Source organism: Amphiura filiformis, unplaced genomic scaffold, assembly GCF_039555335.1.
Source record: "Amphiura filiformis unplaced genomic scaffold, Afil_fr2py scaffold_85, whole genome shotgun sequence".
Classification (NCBI taxonomy): domain Eukaryota; kingdom Metazoa; phylum Echinodermata; class Ophiuroidea; order Amphilepidida; family Amphiuridae; genus Amphiura; species Amphiura filiformis.
In genome coordinates this window covers 155,571-177,034 of record NW_027305549.1, presented here as the reverse complement: position 1 = coordinate 177,034, position 21,464 = coordinate 155,571, and the positions used below count along the sequence as shown (strand labels likewise).

The 21,464-nt window shown below is 37.7% G+C and overlaps 2 long non-coding RNA genes across 5 annotated transcripts; one reads left to right on the top strand and one right to left on the bottom strand.

Annotated features, from left to right (window-relative positions):
• Positions 1–196: 196 nt before the first annotated feature.
• Positions 197–11,842, top strand: LOC140144829 (uncharacterized). 4 transcript variants are annotated; one of them, XR_011857943.1, is made up of 7 exons: positions 197–266; positions 3,386–3,566; positions 5,736–5,869; positions 6,548–6,636; positions 10,004–10,082; positions 11,144–11,246; positions 11,663–11,842. It is a non-coding gene; the product is annotated as an uncharacterized lncRNA (long non-coding RNA). The 4 variants fall into 4 exon arrangements; XR_011857944.1 differs by lacking the exon at positions 5,736–5,869; XR_011857945.1 differs by lacking the exons at positions 3,386–3,566; positions 5,736–5,869.
• On the bottom strand, positions 11,686–20,059 carry LOC140144830 (uncharacterized). Its single transcript, XR_011857947.1, has 3 exons — positions 19,857–20,059; positions 18,027–18,231; positions 11,686–11,815 (listed from the first exon to the last, which is right to left on the bottom strand). It is a non-coding gene; the product is annotated as an uncharacterized lncRNA (long non-coding RNA).
• Between the last annotated feature and the right edge of the window lie 1,405 nt (positions 20,060–21,464).

Below are 21,464 nucleotides of genomic sequence, written 5' to 3'. Positions count from 1 at the left end.
CAGCATCTTACTTACCATACTATAATACGAAGGGTATGCAACGATGTATCACGTGACCCACTTTGACCAATCATATTACGTGAAATACATAACTGTATCGGTTCATTTTCTGACAGTTTTGTCACGTTCCATGACCTTTTTCTGCGCGCGTCATTATGAAAAAACGCAAATTTCAAGGTCATCGAGTGGTCATCGAGGGATGTAAACAGAAAACACGGCACATGTGATATGTCAGCGCTGTGCTAATCACCGGGAAAACAAAATTGGTGAGTACTGTCGGTTTTATTCAATATTATTATTATTTTAGTAAAATCTAAAGAGGGTGCAGATGTAATTTGCATGAAATTTGGGCATCGATAAAGTTGATTTTGAGGGCTTTTCGGCGCACAAGTCATGATCAATGCATTGGATGGTAAGCTTACCATACATGCCATATCCATGTTACTTCATGAATAACAGTAACATTCAGTGTTCATCATGTTCAATGGATTCAATGTGCGTGTGTCATGCATGATGCATGGTGTGCATTGAGAACTGTGCTGTATTAATTTTGAGGTTAATGCTTGCGGATTTTACTGGCACATTTGTGGTTTGGACTCCCCTGGCCTGGCGCGCATGCTGGTATATTAATTTTGTCAACAAATGTGACGACATCACCACATGACCAGGCCGTGCCCATGTAATCATGGTAATGATGTATATGAAAGGTGAATTCAAATTTGCCATCAAACCGCATCATTTTATATATCAAATTAAAGCCCTTCGGGCCTTGAGTAAAGAAAACCAAAACTGAAAACCGTTTTGTCATAGCACTTTCCATAGCAAAGTTACATCTTGTCAAAAGATTGACTTTCATCAAAAAAATTCAGCCAACATTTAATGCATCAATTAAATAACGACACGGCATAGTCTCATGATCGAGAGTGCAGCTTTTCTCTGTGGAACTATTATTCACAATCCTCTAAAATTCCATGTGCGATTGTCTCATAAAAAAAAATCATTTTGGGTCAAGTGAAGTAGGTATAGACAACATAAATGTAGGTTTCCTTGAAAATTCTTTTCTTTTATCATGTTATGGAGTGACATGCATTGACGACATCGCCGTCGGGGCTGGTAGTAAATTCCAATTTTCTTTGCTTTACCTCAGTTGTTGTGTACACGCTTAATACGCTACATCATGGCAACAGGTACGCATTACATGTACGCTCGAGCTTGGCCAAGAATTACTTTATTTACTTGTAGGTCATGCCCGGGGGTCATGCCTGTTCCATGTGATGCTATGCTATGGCATACAGCTTCTTTTGGTCGATTGAGGTGTGCATGTGATGATGAAATGATATATGAATCATGGGAAACTGACTTCCTAATTACATTGTGAAGAGAGTCAAATCTGCCAGTGCAAAAGATTTAAGAGTATTTTGAAAATGTCCTTCCCATTTGTTACCAATTATACAATTGGTACCGTGGCCGCCCCAACCCCGGTGGGCTGAAGAAGAAAAAATTTTGCCGTCCCTTCCTTAACAGCCCGAAAAGGTTGACCCAATTTTTTTCACGGTCGTTTGAAAAAGTGAAGAGCAAAAAAAAAAAAAAGGATTTTAGGCGCTAGCGTCCCAAAAGCAACCTTTTTTCACAATTTTTTATGCTTTTTCAATTTTTGGCGCCCTTTTTTCTTTCCCAATTCGTTTTGCCACCCCCTTCGTTTTTGCCACCCTTGTTTTTGCCGCCCCTTCTTCTTCCGCCGCCCCTTCGTTTTTGCCGCCCCCTACTTTGACCCGGGGGGGCTGGCACCCCCCAAAATACGTGCATGCCTGAAGATGCAAAAAAGATTTAAGTTAAAAGGTAACAGTTCTTAGCAAATTATTCCAAGACCGTATCATGCGTGTGTGGTACAGGCGCAGACAAAGATGGTGGAATGGGGCATATGTACTATTTGTAGCGGGTGCGAATTATACTGTACCCCACTGGGGCCAAAATGGATAGTTTTTAGTTTGGTACCGTTACCGTACCATCATGATTTTCCTCGTATTGGTCCTATGATCAGCTCGTATTCACAGGCAAGAAATTGGGCTGGGACTTTACCGGGGCGAGGGCCGGGATTATGTTGTAACTCACCCGGGATTTTCCAACCAGTAAAATGGGATGTGAACATGGCTGTGGTTTGCTAGTTAAGGATGCCCACATTTTAATATGGGGTGGGGAATCCTATCACTTGGCCGTACTTAAGCCGTGGATGTACATTAATATTCACTGAGTCGCCACATTAATATTACTGTTCATATAAATCCATTAACAAAAACAAAATCTTGGCTGTTGTTTCCACATATTGCATTAGGCCATGTATTTTCAATTTAGCGTGTCTTTAAAGTATAGCTTGATTAACAAGACCACACTGGCTTCTTGACATGCATGTGCAAACGAGAGCCTGCTTTACGCTTTTAAATTATTTATGCCAGATGTATTGTTTTTATTTTTACGTTAATTATTTTAACCACCCGCCGATTAATATTTATTGCTGGTAGATTCATTGAAAATGTGCCTAAATTGAAATCCCTACTCATTATTCTATAGCAACACCATAGAATTTATATTTTAAGTTTAAAATAAAAATTTGGTAAACAAATGTTTTGATATGAAGTTGAAACTTGTCCCAAAAAAAAAAAAAGAAAAAAAATATATTTACTCTCAATTATTTTCTTTGCAGGAAACTTATTTGTTTACATTTCTAGCTGCTAGCTGTGAATTCCTGAAAATTAAAGATGTGTAAAAATCTAGCTTTCATAAGGCATATTGAATTGCCAAATCAGGGAACCTGTTCTATTCAATTGTAAGGATCACAAAAATATAAATATTGCGCCTCTACTATGGAAATAATGATGTATATTAAAGTGGCAAAAAAAGTTAACAGGTCAAGTTCTAATGGCAATTGCAAATCGGTTCTACCTCGGTAATTATACGTCACTGTAGTGATAGTAGTCACTGCTACAAAATATTATTCTTCTCTTTTATTATATTTGCGTCCAAAGTTTGCGAAAAAATCAAAAACTTGAAATCAAATACAAATTTTGAGTTTTATTTTCTCCTTTTAAAAAAAAAATAAAATAAAAGAGATAAAAAATGAATTTCTTGATTTTCAAAGAGGACAACGCGCATGATTTTACTAACGCGCGCGGCAGCTTAAGACACAGGATTTAATTAAGATCGCGTTAGGATGATTGTCAAAATGGGGGTGGGGTGAAAATTGAAAAATATTTGGTGAGGCACCATGAGGGGTGCCCAAGAAGGGTTTCCCCTTGGAGTCAGAATTTTTTTTCAAAATATAGGTCACAAACACCAATTTTCCCTCTATTTTATCAATTTGTTTGTTTTAATGTTTATTTGCACATAGAGATATTGACATGGCCAAGGAAATCAACCCTGCACTCTTCTTTGAGAATCTGCAACAGAGAATTGAGCGGCAAATTCGAAACAAGAATGCCTTCAGAAAAAGTTGCTGGAAGTGGAATGGGTGCACCAATGTATGTGGTTATGGCAGAGTCCATCTGACAATTGGAGGGGACAGTGTCTCGGTGAGTGCACACAGTCACAGAGCCTCTTACATGGCTTTCAAAAGAAAGAGAGAGTGTGAACTGCCATATGCCAGTGCCAGTGGCTATGTGAAGCACTTGCAGCCAACTACACTGCATCCAGTAACAATTTGAGAGATGATGTAATAGTTTGCAACTCTCATAATTATACATGCATGTAGGCCTATAAAATGCTCTTTAGAGGTTATGCTTCAAGTGCTTCACTAACACAATTTAAAAATCCCCCTCTCAATGTCGGCCTAATTTCACAAGCAATGTATATTGGGGAGATAGTAGGTGTACAATATACCTTGTTTTGAAGTTTTGAACTCAAAGTACCGTATTTCGTCAAATAAATGCCCCCGGGGCGTTACATTTTCCCAAAGGGGGGCGTTTATTCAAGATCAATTTTAGAACGATAATTCATGTTAAAATCATTAGGTAAACTAAAAACTCTCGCTAAAATGACGAACTATGAACTAGAAACACTGACTTCTGGTTCACTTCCGGGTTTCCAATCCAGATTTTCGCCAAAAAGTGACACTATTATCGACCATGTGAGCAACTTGGTAAGCTTACTACACAAGATAGCATGGAAATATCGGCATTTTTGAAACATCTTGGTTGAAAAAAAGTGGTGGGGGCGTTTATTTGAGGGGGCGACTATTTGACGAAATACGGTATGTAAGCAATACATGCCCAAGTCCCTTCATTGGCTTGGACCTCCACTCTATACAAATAAACAAAAAGTACACAGAAAATAGATTCAGGCATTTGTTTTTGAATTCAAGCAATATTTTAATACAATTTTTCTATCATTCAGTGTATAAAAACATTTGCAAATGAACAATAAAATGTAAAAATGTTACATTGTATCAAGCTACAGGGTGTCCCAGAAAAAATTACCGAGTGAATAAAATTGAATGTAATTCCAGAAATAGACATCAGAATCAAAAAATTCAAAATGTAGCGCATAGCCTATTTTGTTGTGCATCACATACGAAAATATTGTTTGATTCAGTTGACTGGTTCCGAAGAAATGAACGATTGTATAATGCATGCATCAATGCAGTTCATTCCAAGTTTGAGCAACAGGCGCTTTTTTCATACTCGTTCACCGCTTCCTAAAGTTTGCGTATCTCATTAAGTTTAGTCCACATTATCTATTAAAACCCGACGGTTTTATGTCATTCATGCTTTCACTGAATATGAATAACAGTTTGTACGAGAAAAATTTCTGCAATTGGAAGCTCTCCAACTTTAATTCTTCAGGCTGTGCAAATATACTTTACAAAGAACATTTGAGCCCAGAATGACAATGACCAAGTGCTTACAGCTTTACGTGTGATATTTGATACCACGCAACATTAATGTTGAAGTTTTAAAATATTTAAACTTTGCACATCAATTTCTTCCGAAAACATTAATGTGTGTGAGAAATTTTTAAGCCAGCTGGAATTCTTTATGTAGTCATTCTTTATGCAACATTTAAATCAACATTAACGAAAAAAGATATTTACAAATAGCGAGCATCATCTTACATGCAAGCTTTCATTTTCAATATCGTGCAGGTTTTCAAATTTGAACAAAACCTAATTAAATGTTTTGCAAGAAATAGGTTGTTTAAAAAGAACGAAAAGGATATCATAGAACAAAATATGAAGCCCGTTGACAGTTTAACCATTAGTGCTACGCATTGTGTTGAATGATCTTTCTTTCAAACTTGGAATGAAGTGAATTGACACATGCGTTATGTAATCTCTCATTTCTTCGCAATCAGTCAACCGATTCCAGTCAAATTGGCGTATAAGATGTAGAATAAGATGGTCTACACGCTGATATTTAGATTTTTGGATTTTGATGTCCATTTTTCGACTTACGTCCAAATTCATTTGCCCGGTAATTTTTTCTGGGACACCCTGTATTTAAGTGTGTAATTTTGTCATTGCTATCAGTAGTAGATAAAAAAAAAGGCTAAATATGATACCATGTAAATTAGCTTATAAATTTGCATAGTAAAACCCCTCAAAATTGAATCAAACCTGTCTAATTATGTTTATGTTTACCAGTATCCAAATTTATGATATATTATATTAACATGTAAACATAAAAATTCTTTAGAGTGCACGCCAGTGACCAGTAAATAGGAATCTCCTAAAATGTACATTTCAGAGACAGCAAGCTATTTGTGAGTCGCCATAAGCTATAGGGTGATCTAGTCATCAATTTTCTGAAAAAAAACCGATGGACTTCGTATGATTTCTCTGGACTAGATGTCTTCAGCTGACCTTCAACTTGCAGAAAGTGTAAGTTTTGAAGAGCTGAGTCGCTCTGAAGTCAAGAAAATGATGTTTTCCGGGACCATGTTTGTACAGAAAGTCAATGGAGGCTATTTACTGGTGTGCTGTGTGCACCCTTAATATATCAGTGTAAAGCTTATTTTGAGCAAAAAATGCTTATCCATTATCTCACAAAGTGAAATTGCCGCCAACAGCCCATTTGTGGTGTACGGTCACATAGCAAAAAGAAACATTTTGTCTCAAAAACAAGAGATTTATAGTTATTGTCTCTCACTGATACCATCATATCATCACACATCCTATCTAGCACCTTTGAGAGCAATATGGTGCATTATTGTACTGATTTACTATTTTGTGTTTCAAATTTTAAACAACATTATGTGATGCGATCAAGCAAAATCAGCCGGAACCTCGGAAATATTGATTTTGAGATATAGCTAAACAAAGAAAATATTTCCTTTTTTTCCTCTTGTTTTGGAAACTCCTTAATTGCTCATATCTTTGGAAATGTTCCGACTGATTTTGCTTGATCGCATCACCTACATTGCACTGGCCTGGGTACCGTATATGTAGGACATCATGCCACAAAATGATATGTCTGGTCCTCACCTCATATACTCCCAACGTCAAAAGTTAACTTTTATGCAGTTAATAATCACATTGCCCATGTTCTTATTATTTCAGATCTTCATGACTTGCTCAGTCAATTGAAGAAAGTTGACAAACATTATACAGAGACAGAGAGAAATTGTGCAGAGGAACTAAAACAAAAGGTAAAGTCAAGGGTGAAATTAACTGCTTTTCATCCAGAACTCAGTTTTGGAGAAAAAAGTGAGTCATGGACCTAGTTCACCAAATGTTAGCTAGAACCAGGATTTACTCTGAGCTTACCAGGACTCACTTTTTTTTCCATGTTTTTTAGGGAATTTAAAGTATTTGGAAATGCTATCTAGACAAACCATTGCCAGCCAGGGGTAGCATTAATGTCAAAGATTAAGGGATCCAAATGGACCCTTACAGTAAATCCAAAATTAAGGGTCAACGGTAAGCAAATTTTAGGTTCCAAAACCCGTTCAATATATTTACAATTAAAAATTAACTTAATGTGAAATGCATTGTGTAAACTAAATCAAACCATTAGTTGAGCTTAGCTAACATGCGGTTAAAATCTCTACATATTCTGCTCTGTATTTGTCAGGAAATACACAGTATTAACAGTGGCGGCACCAGGAATTTTTTTTCTGAGGAGGGGGGACATTGGGGTGCAAAGTGAATTTCGGGGGGGGGGGGGAGGAATCGACAGAAATTTATGTAATTGGGGTTTTTTGCCTCAAAACTGGGGGAAAGAAAATGCCCCCCACTTCCCTCCCGTAGAGCTGCCACTATGTATTAAACAATGTCTTTAATGCTTGGTTGGTAGGTATGGAGAAGAAGAATTTTTGTGGAAATTTTATTTATGCTTGCCAAGTTACTAAAATTCATTCCAAGAGTCAAGAGAGAAATATTCACATGCGATGATGTGACTGGGTTTTCCGAAATAACAGAGGACCAAAGAATGTACAGAGTAAAGTGAAGAGGGTAAGGTACATGGTGGGGAAATAGTGAGGGTGGTGGGGTAATGGGGTAGGATAAGGTGGTGATTTAGGATTCAATCATGTTTCACCGTTGTTCGTTACAGATTAACAACGATGCGTCTAAAACAAACTTGTGCTTCAAACTACATATTAATATTTTTAAGTTGCCCATGACATGGTGTATTATTTTTTAGGGGTATTACACCTGCCAAATTTTGTGCCTATTATTGCATTTTTCTCAAAAATTATAGCGCATTGGTGACAAGTAAGATATGTATATTATAGGGGCAAGGACTACAACTACTGCACCGGAAATTTTATTCCAACACAGACAACAGTTGTGGAGTTACAGTCAAAAATGAGGGAAAACCAATATTTGATCAATAAATCAATAACTACTTGCCCTGAGTTCCTGAATTTTTAATGTAGTAGTTGTAGTCCTTGCCCCTTTAATATACATATCTTACCTGTCACCAATGTGCTATAATTTTTGATAAAAATGCAAAAATAGGCACAAATTTGGTCAGGGTGTAGTACCTTTAATGCATTGCAATGGTTACAAATCATGATGTAAGTCTCAATAATATGTAGTTTGAAGCACAAGTTTGTTCCCAATTCACATACACATCGTTCATCCTGTCAAGTTTGTTTTGATCCAAGCGAGGTCATTTTAAATGTCGCGCCAGTCTAATTGGACTGCTCATGCACATTAGGTACAATTAGTTATTGAAGCAGACAATTGGGTTGCTTGATCTGAGCATGCATGCACATAAATCCGTAACAGACCTGGCTCATTGCACATGGTGAATTCCGATCCCTGTTGGTTTTTTTTTTTTTGTCTCAGGTGCTGAGGTAATAGTAGATGGTAATGTGGTTATATAATAGTGGGTGGCGGGGGTAAGGGTGGTGATGGAGTAGGGTTGTTGCCTTGTCAGGGTAAGTTGGTGGCATGTTAGGGTGGTGGGGTAGGGTTGTCTGGGTGGTAATAGTGGGTGGTGATGTAAGGTTAGTGGGGTAATAGTGGGTGGTGGAGTCATAGTGGGTGGTATTGTAATTATAGTTGGTGGGGTCATAGTGGATGGTGGTTATATTTCCCCTACATGTAGTCCATACTTGACATTCTAGTCAGAACAGATCGAGAAACAAAGTCAAAGCCAACACATGACTCAACCAAACAATTTGTGACACCTATCAACTTAAGTTGGTAAGTTGGTGGGGTTGTCTGGGTGGTGGTGTAAGGTTAGTGGGGTAATAGTGGGTGGCAGGTTAGGTGGTGGGGTAGGGTTGTCTAGGTGGTAATAGTGGGTGGTGGTGGTGTAAGGTTAGTGAGGTAATAGTGGGTGGCAGGTTAGGGTGGTGTGGTGGGTTGTCTGGTGATAATAGTGAGTGGTGGTGCAAGGTTAAGTGGGGTAATAGTGGGTGGCAGGTTAGGGTGGTGGGGTAGGGTTATTTGGGTGGTAATAGTGGGTGGTATAGTGCAAGGTTACTTGGGGGTAATAGTGGGTGGCAGGTTAGGGGTGGGTTGGGTTGTCTGGGTGGTAATAGTGAGTGGTGGTGCAAGGTTAGTGGGGTAATAGTGGGTGGCAGGTTAGGGTGGAGGGGTAGGGTTATTTGGGTGGTAATAGTGGGTGGTATAGTGCAAGGTTACTTGGGGTAATCATGGGTGGCAGGTTAGGGTGGTGGGGTAGGGTTGTCTGGGTGGTAATCAGTGGCGTGCCGTGGCTGCCCCAACCCCAGGGGCTGAAGAAGAAACAATTTTGCCGCCCTTCCTTAACAGCCCGAAAAGGTTAACCCAAATTTTTTCACGGTCGTTTGAAAAAGTGAAGAGAAAGAAAAAAAGGATTTCAGGCGCTAGCGCCCTGAAAGCAACATTTTTCAAAACTTTTTATGCTTTTTCAATTTTGTACGCCCTTTTTCTTTGCTAATTCGTTTTGTCGCCCCTTCGTTTTTGCCGCCCCTGTTTTTGCCGCCCATTCTTCCGCCGCTCCTTTCGTTTTTGCCGCCCACTTCTTTGGCCCCGGGGGGCTGGCGCCCCCAAAGCCCCCCAAAATACGCGCATGGTAATGGTGGGTGGTGGTGCAAGGTTAGTGGGGTAATAGTGGGTTGCAGGTTAGGGTGGTGGGTAGGGTTGTCTGGGTGGTGGTGGTGGGGTAGGATTGTCTGGGTGGTAATAGTGGGTGGTGGTGTAAGGTTAGTGGGGTAATAGTGGGTGGCAGGTATAGGTATAGTGGGGTAGGGTTGTCAGGGTGGTAATAGTGGGTTGTGGTGTAAGGTTAGTGGGGTAATAGATCCAATTTTTGTAGCTTATAATTGATGATATTGTGCTCCAAAGCTGAAATAATGCACTGATAGAGACTTTATGAAAGATTTCCAAATATCTGTGAAGCCAATGGTGGCGAAAGCGCAGGCAAGACTAGTGATTCAAGTACTGTTTATGTGTAAAAAGGCTGATGTAGTAAGCATGCTGACAAGCACCATTAAATCACACAAGATTGGGTGGATTGGTAATTGTGGTCAATACTTAATAACATATATATTAATGTGTTTTTACTTTTTCTGTCTACAGAAATTACATTGAATGTGAATACTACTTCAGGCTAGACAGCTGGCAGCGAATGCAAATGTATTCTTTTATGCCAAAGAAGGTAGGTAAATTATAATATTCAAATTTATCACAAAAGTCTGGTGACTTTTTCCTCAAAATGTAGTCCGGAACAGTATGCTGAAATGGTACTAGATCTAGCCAACACACAGTCACCATCAAAAATGGCAGCCTTTTACGTAAGGTTGGCTTGAAAATAAAGGCAGACCTGAAGGGGAGAATCTTGAGTAGCAGCTTACTGATACACTGAGGTCAAAGGTCATTTGACATCAACTTTTAAATATGCTGAAAATCTGGTATCACAGGAACAGTTCACATCCAATTGCAATCAAGCTTGAACCAAAGCTGTATTATGGGAGCTTTCATGTAATGGGGCATTCAAGGTCACATATTGGGGTCAAAGGTTATTTGAGGTCAACTTGTAAAATTGGCTTGGAAATGAACAAAAGTGTTTCATAAAATTGCAAAAAAAATGTTTCACATTTCTTCGGATGACCTATCTCGGACCGCTGTCCCAATTTTTAATACCCTGCTCATGTACAATATTTGCAAAATTATAATACACTTAGGAAAAAAAAATAAAGGTATTTTTATGGTACGTATTTTGAGAAAAACAATCTGAATTTCCGCATTTCTTTTTTGGCCTTAGCATTGAAAACAAGCTATAATATGGATATCACAAACAGTGTCCAAATATAAAGCGTGGTCACTGATAAAAAGGGTGGGTTTAGAAGTCAACAATTGCAATCTCAAAGCTTACTGCAATTTCCAATTGAATGACACTTAAATGAAACAAAAAACACATTGAAATCCCATTCTGTTCTCTTTGGATGCAATCTGCACCTCCTGGACCACCATAACCAGTTAAGTAACCACGCATAGAAAGGGTGGGTTTCGGAGTTTTGGTATAAAGGGTATAAAATAAAAGGGTGGGTTTGAAATAAAAAAGGGTGGGTTGTATCACCACTGCCAACTATGTGTACTGACTTAAAAATCTCTTTAATCTCAAATTAACTGACTGCAATGCAATGTACATGTACTCTTTATTGAACATATCTCAAGAAGAAATTCCTTTCATCAAAATAGTCCACTTTTTTTTGATAGGTAATGCTGCACTTTGTTCTACTGGTGATTTTGTTACTGTGAAGGTGCCCAGCTGGGTCAGAGAGGCAATGTCACAACAACAATTATCTAATACATAGCTTGTGTGAGTATAATGACTATCATGATTCTTAAATGATCTTAGTAAATTTTAACAAAATATCACTATAATGTTAAACTGTGATATGTTTGATGCCACCAAGAAATTGATGTATTAAATGATATGTATCTATATTGTAATTAAAAAGAAATAACATCATGCTTTGACTGCAATTATATTTTGACAAAAACCCAAATACCACAGTATCATGTCATGTACGTACACCTGGCATGTACACAAGAGAAGTTCTTCATTGGTTGATCATCAGGGCAGTGACCTTCAGAGCCTTATTTCACCATATATCAAGATGAGCACTAAATAATTGCTGAATGTATTAATGTAAATGTAATAGTAATGGCTTATTGTCACATTTGTAAGTTTCTAAAGTGGCGATATTCTCATTTTTCTGTATCTTTATACAGGTTGTGAAAAGGACAGATGACACAGTCCAGGTCAGATTTATGGAGAAAGTATCTCTAAAGCCATCAAGTGGAAGATGTTGTTTATCTTTTGCAACCTCCAGCTATTGCAATGAAAGGCAGGGTTGTAGAAAATATGTTGCTGGTCACTTCTCCCTGATAAAGCAAAACAAAAGAATCATATTAATCAGACAATGAACATAGTAATGGATAATTATATGATTATATAAATCAAAATAATTTGTACACTGCACACAAATTTTATTTGAAAAGAATTACATGTACTGGTCACAAATTATGTAAACAGTAAATTTATATAATGCAGAACCTCATATATGTTGCTGTGCGATTACTCTCTATTCCCCATTCCAGAAAAATACAGAACTAATTTTTTCGGATTAAAAAAATATTATCCAGTTTTGCCAAATGTAACATAGCTAAATCCTAATCCTTTAGTTAGTCCTAACTGGCAATATAAGTCAAAGTTTAATATTTTTGCAATTTGTCCCAAAACATGCAATTTTGCATGTTTTCTTACAATTATTGTAGTCACAAAATTGTAAGTCTTGGCACAAGTCTAAGCATACAAAATCTTGAGTGTAGGGTAAGAGTTAGCTCTTAATTTTAATATTAGGCCAAAAAAAATAAAGGTTTGTCTGCTCACGAGTGGTTTGAAAACAAATGCGAAATGTTTTTTATTCCTGACTTCGTATTTTTATGGTATTTTGAAGGGAAAAAAATCTGATTTTCGCTGAATTTTTCCGGAAATTTTTTTTTTTGACCTTATATGTTATTTTTGCTAATTGGTTACGAAAAAGAAAAAAAATGTGTTTTCCAAAAATTAGAATCAATACATAACTTGAAATTAGCCTTTAGCCAAGTCTTTGGGCTTGATTGTCGACACAGAATAAGAAAATGTTTGAAAAACGCCCCAAAAATGCATGTTTTTGGTCCTTGTTTCCCAATATTGACCAAATATTAAAATTTTACTTTCATTGCCGGTTAGGACTAACTAAAGGATTAGGATTTAGCTATCTTTCATGGATAATTTTCAGGATAATATTTTTTTAATTAAAAAAAATTGTTCTGTACTTTTCTTGAATGAGGAGTAGTATGCTGTTTCAATGATATATTTTTTAACGAATTCACTTTGCAGAAACCAGTACCGTAAAAACTCAATAATTAGCAGATGTGCTTACTATATCAAGCACTTTTGAAAACATGAAATTGTACGAAAGTCAGTCCTGCATTTTACCAACTGAGCTAATGGGGTTGAGACACACATTTGCAGGTTTTAATACTTGTTCGTATTAAACTATGTGAATCGATGAATTGCTCAAAACCCTTTACACTTTTGTGGATGAGGCTCTTCATGTTAGCATGTTTTATAAGCGCTCTAAGTTTTTACGGTATGAAGGTGGATGAAAAACAACAACATTATCATATTACGAGGACATGTTCTTAAAATGTATACCCCGAAGAGCCAGTATCGGGATAATAAATTTTCTTTTCCTGATCTTATTTTCACATAACAGGACAGGGCTCCAACCAGAGCTCCAACCAAGACATGTGTATAATAACCCTTGCCCTTGTCTACCCTGCTGACAGTGGTATTTGAAAATAAGATCAGGTCGATCGGAAAGAAAATTTATTTCCCCGATACTGGCTATTTGGGGTAAAAGATTTTAAGGGCATGTCCATGTAATGATTAATAACTTTATGACTCATTCAGCATTTTTCTATTGGAATGTCGGCTTTTATCCGGTTTGGGGATTAAAGATTACCAGTAGAAAATGGTGTCCTCCGGTATTTGGCAAATTTTCTCTGCTCTTTCGCCGGCATTTATGCTAATAAACTAGGATTTTTTCCGGAGATGAAAGCCGGCTTTCGTCAATAGAAAACCATGCACAGCTTCCGTATTCCGGTTTGCTACAGTGCAGTGGAGTACTGGAGAACCGGCAAATATGCAAATGACATCAGCGGCATGCGGTGTGTTTAGCGCAGTAGAAAATCACGGTGAACAGGAATATTCCGGTTTAATCTCTAACCAGAATGATTCTTTATTATACCGTAAGTTCAATAGAAAAACGCTGATTGTAAAGACCAATTAAAAATGCCATGGCCTCTTCCTATAGGGATTCAAATGTTTTGAAACAAAATCAAGGGTCAGAATTTTGTTGATTACTCCGAGAACCCAGAGAGATTCTTCTGAGAGATCTGTTCCAAAAACTCAATAGGGTTCATGTAGTGACTGCCAAAATTCTACCCCTAGATGTCATGGAAGTTGAAAGGTCACCAGCTTGAAAGTGAAACAGACTGGGAAATTGTCAGGCATATTGTGCAGGTCTAATATATCATAATGTGCTTTTTATTCTGCCATATCGTTTATTGCTTGTGGACATTCTCCCATCTCCTTCATTTCCAATTTGGTATTATTAGTGACCACGACTACTCAAGCATTGTCAAGTATTAAACAACTATTATTTAGCTCCAGGCAAATATAGTGGCATGCTTTGGTTTATGTAACCAAAACTCAAGTTAGTATCTTAGACTAAATAAGATAGAACCTTCCAAAATTGTAGATATGTTTTGTAGCTTAAGTTTGTAAAGCTCGTGTTCATTTTAGTAATTTCATAATACTTGCTTCAATGCTCGAGCAGTTTCGTACCTATTGTTAGTGGGTTAGGGGCAAGTCTATGTGTGGTCCTTTGACATCATGATGAAAGTCAAAACTACTATATAGCTCATCAGGTGGTCGCACAAGACCCTTCGCCAACTATATGAATTAAACAATATGAATTGAACACAAAGGAAGTTTCAAATCTTGTTAATAATATTAGAAGTGAATATATCAATAACCAGTGCTCGAAATAAGGATTTCTCATTTTATACCTCAACTTTCAAGTTGGAGTGCCATTCATCCAATATTTAAGTATTAAACCACCATAGTTTATTACTTACTTATGTAATCTGTTTTGCAAGTTATATCATGATATGCAATTTTTGAGGTGCAAATTACGATACGGCTTATTTCGAGGGCGGCTGATATTAAACAAAGAGTTAACAAAACATTCATATTAGAAAATACAAATTCTTGGTGAAGTTGTACAAATGTACAATAATGCAAAAATAAGATCTATCAAAACAGCATGCATTTAAATCATAAAATTGTTAAATTTTAAATCTGAAAGTGTAATATTAAAGCAATTTAGGTATTATTCACTTACAACTGATCAGTAATTGCTTTAAACAAGAAAAGATCCTAGAACTAGGAACTAGGACAATACGATTTTTATGTTTCCCAGTTATGCGCAACATGATTAAGAGTCGAGATACGCAAAATGTGCATTACTAATCAGTTTTTATTTCCTAGGCTCAGTTATCCAATACAAAATGTAGCAAATGGTCTGTAATAAAAGAGTTTGATCCAGTGAAGGTATTTCTTGTTTGTGATTTTTTGTCATGTTGGAAATTTCATTTTAAAGTAAAACATTTTGGTTTTAAACATACCGGTATCTAAGTTCTTGAAACATGTCAGGTGGGAAGTTTAAAAATTATAATATTATGAAATTATAATATTTTGCAGTAAACCTTTGATGAGAGCGTATTTTAAGCATACATCACATATTTACTGTGTTGAAACACACTAGTCTCTGATTGGCTGCTGAGGTGATCTACTGTTGCCATATGGAAATTTATGAATGAACTTTGCACCACACGTTGTTAGCTCTGACTTTGTACTAGTAACATCACGGTATAATATTTTGCAGTAAACCTTTGACAAGTGTGTACTACCATGATGTTGCAAAGTCAGAGCTCACAACGCGTACGGCGCAAAGTTCATTCATACCGTGGAATCATGGCATATTGCCTATCTGCGTCAGCAAACACACAAATAGCACAAATAGTGCAAGCGTACACAAAAGAAACTGTGTGTAAGATGAGCGATGTTGCCAGGTCTGAACGATGGACCTGCGTCAGCTGAATTCGAGTACGCTTGGAGGGCACAGGCATGGAAAATTCCAATCTGTGTGTTTATTAATCTGTGTGTTTATTAATCTATGATTAATTTCCACTCGGCAACAGCAGAACGCCTAAGCAGCCAATCAGACAAGCTCATTTCAACACAGTAAATATGCAATGTACGCTTAAAATACACTTTGTCAAAGGTTTACTGCACATAAATTATAGTAGATGCTTGTCAAAGGTTTACTACAAAATATTATAGAAAAATTGGTAAAAACGGTAGCAAAATTGCAATTGCTCATACGCGGAAATGATATTTAGGTTATGAAAGTTGATGCAGGGAATAAAATCCCTGTTTAGGGTGTGAAAACAGGCTTGTGTTACCTGTTTAGGGTATCATTTTAGACAAGGATTAAATCCTTGTTTAGGGTGCTTTCGCGGGTGGTGTATTGAAATAACTTACTAATAATGCAACATGTTGGTTGTACGGCCCTCAAACACCATTCTCGAGAAAATGAAAATAATATGATATGAAAATGCAGTACTTTTAATTAAACGTGAAACAATAACACTGGAACGTGCAGGGAAAAAATCATGTCATGGTTGACAAATCAACACCATAGAATATATATATACGTAAAAAAATGTTTCTTAAATAACACACAAAAACACTTCTGATGAAGTGTTCAGTAGAAGCTGTGCCACTTGAATAAGAATTTTAAATAATGATATTAAAAAAGGAAAAGAAATGAAAACACTTATTTATCTGTAGATAAAGCGTGCAGTTTTACAGGAGTGGGGAAATTTAAGTCTGGGGGAAAATTTGCTTCCTGCTCGGCCTGCCAAAAATATTGTCCTCCTCCCCACGCACATGTCAAATTTTTGGGATCTCAATACCATAGCATTGTGTAAATATATATTCGCTCTTTGCAAGGAGCGGCCCTGTAAAAAAAAGAAGGCTTTTGCAAAGAGTATGCGGCATTTTTTTGCGGCGGGTAGAACCCCCGGGGGCACTACCATATATTGACATACGTCATGCGCCCACAAAAAGACCCCGACAAATCCTATACCCAATGACCCCTTTTTTTTCAGTAGCCTACACTGAATGACCCCCTTTCTTTAACAAGTAGTCCTCAACATTTAAATTTCGGTGCGCGACACACATTTTGAGCAAAATAAATGAGTTTTGTCTATTTTGTACTGTAAAACTGGGTAAAAAGCTATTTTTGATTGTCGATGATTTGAAATTTTGGGCGCTCCCATACAAAATCACCCCATTTTTGAGATTGTCGACACCGAATGACCCCATTTTTTCAGAAAATTTCTACACCAATAGTACGCTTGTGGGCACTTTCATATTCGAGTGCCTCCCCGGGGTAGAACCTCGTTTTGAGATGATCGGCGAATAGCGAGATTGGCGACTAGTGAGAGCAGCGAGCAGGAAAATTTCCCATTTGCTACTTGTTTCACTGTTTTCATTTTATTAAAAAGGCACCCGATGAATGTCAAAGCCTGCAATGAATGTGTGCCAAAAATCGCTTGCCCCTTGGCTTGCCAAAATTGCTTACCACCCCCCGATTTGGCTGGCTAAAAGATGCTTCTGAGTTTTTACCATCCCACAGTGCTCATAATTATTGCACAGTCCCTTATGTAATATAAATGCTGAAATGGACCTCGACCATGCTAATCATCTCTACCCGGGATCATCCAGCACTCAAAGGTCGGATCTATATAATTGTGATGTCATATTTAGTGACTAGCAAGAATAAAATGCTTCTTTGTGGAGAAATAGCCAAGGAAACACGTTAATCACGCTATTTTGTGATAAAGACCAGACTCGCAGAAACACCATAGAATGTATATACAAATCCTAAGTCTGGTTATTAATACACATCGAAAAAAAAAATTCCAACAGGAACAGAATTAGGGACGGACCATTTGATATGAGTAGTTGAGGTTGTGAGTTGTGACAAATATTTTTTTCAAAATAATCTGAAAGTATTTTGGACCATGATCCGGATGAAATTTGGTGGGAAACGAAAAATCTACATTTTGCCTTTGAAACCCAAGGATATTCCAAGTCCAAATCAAAATGTTAGATTTTTCACAATGCCCAACACATTACAAAATGTACTACGTACGGTTAACTTATTAACTTCATTCATAACCATCACTTTCATTCATAACCATCACTTTCATTCATAACCATCACATCACTTTACAAAATAATACAATTTTACTCAAAATTAGCAAAAATAAACAATTTCCTTTCTAAAAATCAAAAAGACTAAAACAGTACAACCAATAACATTCGAAGTGCAAATCACAATCTGCAAATATGGTAGAGTGCAATCCAAATAGCGGCCACCACTCGCAGTTTGTTCGGCGCACTAACATTTACCTGACGGTGCAACGGTCAACTTGAGTCTTGAGATGAATACTCCATAAGTAAGCTGACGCTTGTCCTTGGAGAATGTGCTGTGCAGAAGTGCCTCGGGTGCTCAAAAATTACATTGGTGCAAGTAAAAAACCATGGCTGCCTACAGCTTCTGGTGGGTGGAGGTGGGTTGCATCTCCCTCAGCACTGGAAGGGCCAGCGTCTGAAACTGTTGAATATTAGTAACCACATTTCGTGTTTTGGTAAATAAATACAAATAATTGGATCACATGTATTCATGAGGTTATGAATGTCCTAAATGCGATGCGTGCGATCCAATTATATTTTGTTAATTGTGAAAACGGGAATGCAAATCGAGGTAATTAATATCTCACAATTGACCACAAAATGCGTAGTTGTTCAAAAGTAAACATTCATAACCTCATTAATAAACGCGATGCGTGCTATCCAATCACATTTAGTTATTTGTAAAAACGCGAACGCAAATCGAGGTCATTAATATCTCACACAATTGACCGCAAAATGTGTATTGTTCTAATGTTGCATACAATTGACCGGCGTTTGCGTGTTGTTTCTTAACGCGCAAACAAACACGCGTAATCACCGCGAGTAAGCTTGCGTACTTGTTGATCGTAATTATGAGAGATGCAATTATAGGCCAAACTTTCCCTCTGGTGTGGCACTGACGTCAACACGTTGAGGCAGCTGTTTCGCTGAAATTCGCTCGCGCATATGCATTCTGGGTTAGCGTCTTTAAGGTAATTAGCGTCTGTGTACATAGTACGCCAGCGTTGTGAGTGAACGCTAGCAATTTGAGGATGCGGCCAATTAAATGCACACTGACGTCACTGCCGCATCACACATGCAAGGTGAAAAATGGTATTACATAGACAAGACATAGTACCGTACTACTAAAAGTAATTCTTGGCCAAGCTGGAACATGCGTGTTGCGTCCATGTAGGGTACTACATGTATAATGGGATTTCAATTGAAAGAAAACACAGCTTTCAACAGCTGTATGTGACCCAACCGCAATTGTATATCGCATATTTCAAACAACAATGCAAGCGCACGACCTTGGATACAATACGGTACTAACCAATCACGAGTGCGCTGGCATGGTAGGATTCACTTCCGCATAACGCACACACGCTGGCATACATCGCACATTGTACGTAAAAATCGTCACGTTATGTCAGGCTGTGTTCATTCAATTGAAATTCCCAGTGCAGTATAAGCGTGTACACAATCAGAAAATGCAAGGCGTGTGTATGCTTTCTTCTCTACCGCGCTATGTGCGCATGTTTTCATAGCGTTCTAGCTTGGCCAAGAATTACTAACTTACCTGTAACTTAGTTTGTTCGGCTTATTTATACAAGGCGGAATTTATTTGGCTTTTGTTACGTACTGCGCATGCGTCAATAAAGTCCCAACTCAGCCTCGCGTAAATTCACATAGCGTGCGCTAGTCACGCAATTACACAATGCACAACTAGCGTAAGTAGTAACAGTGTTATGTGTCATATTTTTTCTGCCTTTACTGTAGTATAAGCCGAAAAAACTTCAGTACTATAGCTAGTTTCTCGATCATGAGAGAATGAATGTACTGCGTGCACTGCGTAATGTTGCAAGTTTAGTGGAATGACATGATAGCGCGATCGATTGTGCACGCACAGGAAATGCAGCGCTACCCAAAGCGTGTGTGGAAGGCGTTGTACGGCGACGCAATTATCATTGCGTGCCTATTGAGCTCTCATAATCGAGAAACTATTATTTTAGCTATAATACGTACACGGTTTTGTTATGTTTTTTATGCTTAAAACTTATAACTTACTTTTCTTTTTAAACAACTTGCATGACATGCAAATGCAAGACTCAAGACTTCCAAGTTTGATTACCGTACTGCAAAATCCGGGCCTACCCTGCAGGCTGGTGTGACTTACAGTGAGACTGTCGAAATGCACAGCATCCATGCATTCACATCATACACAATGTCATGAATGTAAATTAAAAACAGTCATGGCAGTTGACGTTTGCCTTGTCATAGTAGTACATTCATTGCATGTCATGATATCCACGTATCATTCACAGATCACATTCATATATGGATTGAACTGGATGGAGCCCAGGACTGGAACTTTTTGCAGCGATTTGCTCACAATTGCCATCCATTATTTCCACAACTATTACCAGCTATTTGTCTCGTATTCGCTGCATTATCGTCACCAAATACCTTCAAATATCTTTTTTTTTCCGTCTCGATCGTGCGTTCGAAACAATTTGGGTCAAACCAGGTTAAATAATAAAAGGATCGACATGACCGATGACCCAGGTCAAGCAATTTGAGTGATGCAAATTCGTGACATTGACGTTTTAACACCATAGAATTGAGAAAGGGACCGATTACCTCTCTCAAATACTACCGAAATTCCATGTAATTTCAAAATTCCCACTATTGCAATTTTGAAAAGACATCCTTAGATGTAATATTACTCCGCAACGAAAGAAAAATGTTTTCAAAATACTTCCAAAGAAAGAATTATACCCACCTTTCACTTGCAGGACTACTGCATTTTCTCTTCCTTGCCTCCATCTTTACTGCAGTACCGTCACGCCGATCAGCTTTCTGATCAGCAAGATCTTGCTGACGTCAGGCCTGAAGCTGCCTGACATAGCAACGCAAAATTGGCATAGCAACGTGTGACAGAATTAGCAGATAAAAATCTGTGCCGTTGCACACCCATTCGTATTTAGCAGTAAACCTCGATAGAAATTGATGACGTCATCGTAATTATTCCTTGATTTCATCGGCATCAAGATTCTGGTCTCAAAACTCCGAGGCTGGAATTTGGCGATTAATCAACAACAGAGGGCGCTATGTAGAGTAATTAACGACAGGGGGTGAAAGATCAGCTTCACGATATAAATCAAAGAAATACGATTTACTGAGTCATTGGCGATGACTGTATTTAAAATCATTGGTGTTTTTTTAATCATGATTGTTTCAACGTCATGCATACGTATTGTCGCACACATTTGACACCATAATTAATCAGATATTATAATTATTAGTATATGTTCTACAAATTGGAGAAAAATTAACGGACAATACAGGTTTTCCTATTGCTCATGGTTCCATAACCAAATCATTGTAACAAAGGTTTGAAAGTGATTTGACTTTAAAGTTCTGGAAATTGCAGGTAGGGGGAAATTATGGTCAAACAGGGGTTAACATTCTATGTACGATTATCTTCCGTGTCATAAGCAAGTCTGCTAGGTTTTGATATGAGCAGAAATATTTCAAATGTTAACGCACTTTGGGCTTGGGGCCAATTTACTAATACGGTTAACATTGTCCATTTTCAATGATTATGGTGTCTAATTATGTTTCCTGACTGGAAAACCTTTAAAAAACAAAATGGCCGCGTTGAACTTTTTTGTC